Raw genomic sequence first — 6,033 nt, 5'->3', positions numbered from 1 at the left:
GACCAGGAGCTGAGACGGACGAGCCCTGCACCGCGCTCGGGCCGGAAGCAGCCGCCAGACCGGACCCGCAGGCTGACCGGGAACCGGGAAGAGAAAGGGCGGGGCCGGGGCCGCGGCTGCGTGCGCACTAACCCCACCCGCCCGCAGCGCGCACGCGCCGCCCGTCCCGCCCCGCCCCGCCCGCAGTGCGCAGGCGCCGCTGGAGCTGGCACCGGGGACAGTCGCTTGGATACGGGACGCCCCAGGGCGTGGGGATACGGGCGGGGCGATGACGTCATGGTTGGGGGCTGGGGTGGGATGTGCTGGGTGCCGGAGTGGTTTCTCTCCAGAGCACGGTAACCGGCGAGAAATTTCGATTAGCATAGAACGGTACCGACCATCTCAGCCCTGACATTCCTATTCTGTTCAATTCTGAAAACTCAGGCTCAACTATCAGCAGCCCTGGAATTCCGATCCCTACCACCCGCCCCCATTGAAATTCCTCTCTCTGCTTCCATCCTCTAGGGCTTTGGTCGTATTTGCAGAGCACTTTTATGGTTTACAAATCACTTACATTTCTCCCTACATCCTTCTTCTCAACCAAACAATAAAATGATAGTAATATTCAGCACATTCTTTGTGTTCATCCTCACAGCAATTCACTTGTTCGTAAGCTCACGGCCAAGGACAATTTCTGACTCTATTTTTATCTTCAGAACAATCGATTTGTAAAATGTTGAGGTAACTCGGCAAAGAATGCGTTATTGTTTTCCCTTTTACAGATGAAAAAAGTAAGGCCATAGAGGTTAATTTGCTTTTCTGAGATTTGACAGCAAAATTACATACACTGAACTAATTCCACAGTCTTATTACTTCCCTAAAACAAATTCTCATATTCCCAAATGCATTGTCCATCTAAATCCCGCCCAAATAACCTCTTTAACTATATTCCAAACCAGGATTTCTTAGATAACTAGACTTGAAAATGATTTCCTTTATAACTTGGGTGGATGATCTCAGTTCCCATAAAAAGACATTTAGTGAGCTTATGGTAAATGGAGAGACAGAGGTAGGACTTAAGAGGAGATCAAAATGGGGAGTACAGAGGGGAACTGGCAGTGCTTGTTTCCGGTGTTCTCACTCTACCCCACCCAGTCTACTTTGCAATCTCTGGGGAATGGCAAAGAGGAAGTTGCTTGCCTATTTGGGAAGGAACTACAAGTGGGTGAATGAACCCCGCGTTCTACCATAGAATTTCTGTGAGTAAGAATGTTGTTGCAGCATGTAAATGGGCATTTTTTTTTTCCTTATAAAAAAACATCAGTGACATTTGGGGACTTTCATTCAGGTTATTAAAACCCTACCATTTCTTAGAATCTTTGGTTTAATGTCAAATCTTACCGTAAATCATGTAAATTGTATTTTTTAGCCCATAAAATAGTATTCGGAATATTTACATTTGACTCTAAAGTGAAGCTTAGTAAAGGTTTTTTTCCCCTAGGAATTGAAGATACTATGCTTGTTTTCTTTTTCCATGTAAAATAACAAGTGGTTTTACATCTGTGAATCTCTCATAGCTCTGTGTGTGTGTGTGTGTATCAAATACTAGTCAAATGAACACTTACTGAATTGATACAGGGATAATAAAAAAATAACTACCATTCATTAAATGCCTGTCCAGGCACTGTGACTTTGTTTTACAAATGTTATCCATAATCCCCAAGATAACATCCACCTGATAAAGACCACCTATGGTCAGACAAATTTATTAACATTGCTACAAGGCAGACTCCACACCTGAGGAATCAAGGGGCATCTCACCAAGCACAGGATGAGATAGAGTTATTCTAGGATTGGGGAGAAAGAAGGAATGTAGGTAAAATTTAAAAGAAGCAGTGTTCTGATAGCCTCAAAGCACACCAGGCTATGTGTAAAGGGATTATCATCAGGCCTGAGCTAACAAGGGGACTCAGGATCCTGTTTCCTTGGAAACTACAACATGAAGATAAATGTGGAATGTTGTATTCTAGAAACCCCTTATCTGAAGCTCTGCACCTGGCTTGGAAATTGAGGCTGTTTCTCTGTGTCAAAGTTATTCAGATCTTCCAGGCAAGAGTGGAATATTAAATTCTTACTGATCTTTCTAAAAGCATTTTTTTTAAATCCTTGATTTCAGAGAATGAGGTTTTTCAGCATTATGTCCTTTTGTTAATTGACAAAAAGTTTTCATGGTTTGCACCCTTCAAGGTGAGATTAGTTCCTTGGTAACAGGTAAGGAAATGGGTGTTCTCTAGAAGCTCTGGGTACTTGCCTAGTGTCAGAGTTGTTGAATTGCAGAGCCATGATTTCTACACATAACCTGTCATCCTATCTGAGGATCCTATCTAGATACTCAGATATGATACATGTATTCCAAGTACAGGAACGTTCATACATATTTTTAGGACTGAAGAGCATTTTCCTGTATTTTTATTGATGTATATTGACATAAAATAGAATATAGTTAACATGAATTTTGACACTTACTTACAAACAAAAAGTTTTCATGGTTTGTACCCTCTAAGGCGAGATTAGCTCCTTGGTAACAGGTGGCACTTTATGAAATGAATATACTACAATTTGATTATCCATTTTCTTATTGATGGACATTTGGATTAGTGTTTAGGCTACTATGAAAAAAGTCAGAGCATCCTGAAAAACTAGATGTCTGTTTATACTATAGTTTCCCTACAGTGGTTTTTAAAATTGAGTAAATGGGTAAACTATGATAATTCACACAATAAAGGTGGTCATAAATATAGCCTGCATTTTAGTCTGTCCTGGCTGGTAGCTTATAAATAAGTTTATTTCTAACAGTTCTGGCATCTGGGAAGTCCAAGGTTAAGGTGCCAGCCTTTTTCCTGGTTCATAGCTGATGATGTCTTGCTGTGTCCTCAAATGGTAGAAGGGGTAAGGGCACTCACTGGAGTCTCCTATGTAAGGGCACTAATCCCATTCATGAGGTCTCTACCCTAAAGTCCTAAGCACCTCCTAAAGGACCCACAGCTCCTACTGCTATAATTTTGGGGTGCTAGGATTTCAACATATTTAGGAGGGAGAGACACAAGCATTCATACCATAGTACTGCAAAGTAAAACTGTATTTAATTTAGAGAAAATAAGTTGTCATGGAGTCTATAGAATAGAATGACCAGGATATGACAGTGAAAATATCTTAAAGTACCTGTCACTAATTTAAAAATTGACTAGCACCAAGATGTGAAACTCATAGATCCTCTTTTTCTTGAAATGGCATCTGAAAGGCTTTCATTATGAAAACCAACCCTGTATTATATTTTGAGTAATGGCAAATACAGAAATCAAAGAACAATAGTGTTGTCCAATTGTACACTAAATGGAAGCCCCACACGAACTGTTGATTTTGTTCACTGTTGTATCCTCAGGGCCTAGCACTGCATCTGAACAAAGCAAGTACTTAAAAAATAAAATAAAATCACATTAGAGAATGAGTTCATTCACTGATGAAAATGAAACTCCCTATTAGCACAGTTAGACTATTTTAATTTTTTTTTATGTTTATAAGCAGGACAAACTTTTTTGAGGTCTGAGGGGATAATGGAAGCCTCCCTGGTGGCCTAGAGGTTAGATCTCAGCGCTATCACCACTGTGGTCTGAGTTCCATCCTAGGCCACGGAGATAACCCACATATGGCCTAGCAGACCTCTCTTGTCTGCTCCCCTCAGCAGTGTATTTCAGTCAATCTACCTGTTCTGCTCCCCCCTCTGTCTCTGGTGAATCATCTCAACCCTCCCCCTAACCCCACACCTGTGGACTACACCCAGAGGTGTAGGTGATTTAATTTTTAAATTTAAAAATTTAAAAAAAAAAAGGGGCTAGGGGGATAATGGTATATGGCTATTGGTAAGCCAGCAAGAAATAAGTGAAAAAACAAAACCCAACAATTATACTTTAATCAATATGAATTTTTATTAACACACATTTGTCAAAGTCTGTACAAACCAAAACATTCCTGTGTTTTAAAATGTCCATTATTACAAACATACAAATAAACAAAAGGTGTTACCAAAAGTTAGCTACTCAATTTCATGGTAAAACAGTGTCATGATTTTTAAAAACCAAAATTTCAAGACTGAGGTTTCTTCCTTCCCTTTTTGGAATTTGTGAAAGTTAGAAAATGTGTGGATTTGCTTTATATTATATGCCAAGACCTTAAAAAAAGACATAGTATAAAACTAAATATGTTTTTATATTGTCACTTCATGTAACAGAATTTCTCAAGTCTTTAAAAAAAACAACCATGACTGTCATTTTTTCACAATCTCTTCCCCATAGTCAACGTAAACACGTCTGAAAAATATTATCTGAGTTTTTCTTTACCTAAAAGTTTCTCATTCAAAAAAATTACAAAACTATTTAGCACTGCCATTTCCCTTGCTTAGAAGGGAAAATTATATCCCCTACTACAAAGACATATAAGCAACATGGTCCATTGTTATTCTTATCAGAAGGAAGCCACCCATTTCCACATCTATGTCCAATTATGCTCATGGCTTTACTTGTGACAATGCTAACACAAATTATAAGCATCTGCTTCTAGGAAATGCCTAGCAAGTTAAACTCACTGCTACAATTTTGATAGACTGAGGTACAAATGTCTGTCCTCATGGTTGCCTCTAATTCTAATACCACCCTATATTAATGATTCCAAGGTAGCTGGTTTTACTGCTTCATGGCACACTACACATTCCTAATTCCTTTCACAAACATCACAGAAGACACCTGAGAATATGACTAGAATTCAAATCTATCCCCTCTCCACATGCTTATTAGATCAAGAAGGGAAAACATGGCACAAACAATTCTGGCTGAGGCCAACCTGCTTCTGAGAAGTACCTGTTTTCAATATATTTCCATTAAAAGCACGGAGTGTACAGGCTGGGGTGGGTGAGGAGTGCAGAGAAGATATAATGATATCATTTCTTCCAACAGGTCTTAGTCCATATTTAAGAGCTGGTACTGACCTCAGAAATTATCTGTAGTTCAAATATTATCCCATTTTGAATCTGTTCATGTTAAACAAAAAACACCTTCTCTGACAATGACCCAGTATGACAATTGATACAAGCAAATAAAGGGTATTTTTTTAAAAAAAGAAGTGGCAGTGTGAGAATTTAAAATCAATCACATAAAACAATCAGGAAAGGGGTGGGGGAGGGAACTGTCCAGTACAACCTGGACAACCTTTCTTTCTGTCCTTGCTTAAAAAGACAGACTGCTCAAATCTTTGCTACCTCCCTTTAGTATCTTAAACACTCTTCTCAGAAATCCTCCAAAAGGCACTTAACTCCATACTTATGCACTGAGTTGTTTCACCTTAGTAATCAGTTTTTAAGACTCCAAGGTAACAAGAAAGAAAAATCTTAATTCTTTTACTAAAAACTCCAGTAGGACTTTTTTAAAGAGGCATCACTTTTACAAGAAAAACAAGCCAGGCTACCGTTATTCCTTTATCAAGAAAAAGTTTCTTTTTTTTTTTTTAAATAAATAAAAACTCTGGCTATACATAGTACAAAGTTCATACATAATATACCTGGAAAAAAACCCAAGAGTATACCCTGAAGCAAAAGGTTTATTGGAGAGACAAAGTCTCCTCCATTGTACCAAGTCTTAAGGTGGCAGTTTTCAAAGTTCAGAGGGTGGCAGTGATATGTAATTAATGCCAAATGATTTGCTCATGGGTATGGCAGGATGCAATGATGGACACACAAAAATCTTTCTGCACATAGCACTGAGCAGTGACCACCACATTGAAAAAAAAAAAACAAAACAAAAAGGTAACAAGAGAAAGTAGTACTGTGAAGGGGGGGAGGGCGCGGAGGAAAGAGAAAGGAGAGAGACTGAAGCCCCACACATTCGAGCATGCAGTCGTACATAACACAGCACAAACCAGGTGTTTCCATTCAGCCCACTGCAATCACACAAAGGAGAAATGTAGTAAAATAGAGATTTCTTAAGAAAGTTTGCAAGTCCCAGA

Source organism: Talpa europaea (assembly GCF_964194135.1).
Source record: "Talpa europaea genome assembly, chromosome: 9".
NCBI lineage: Eukaryota > Metazoa > Chordata > Mammalia > Eulipotyphla > Talpidae > Talpa > Talpa europaea.
The sequence above is the reverse complement of the archived record's forward strand: the minus strand, read 5'-3'. Positions refer to the sequence as shown.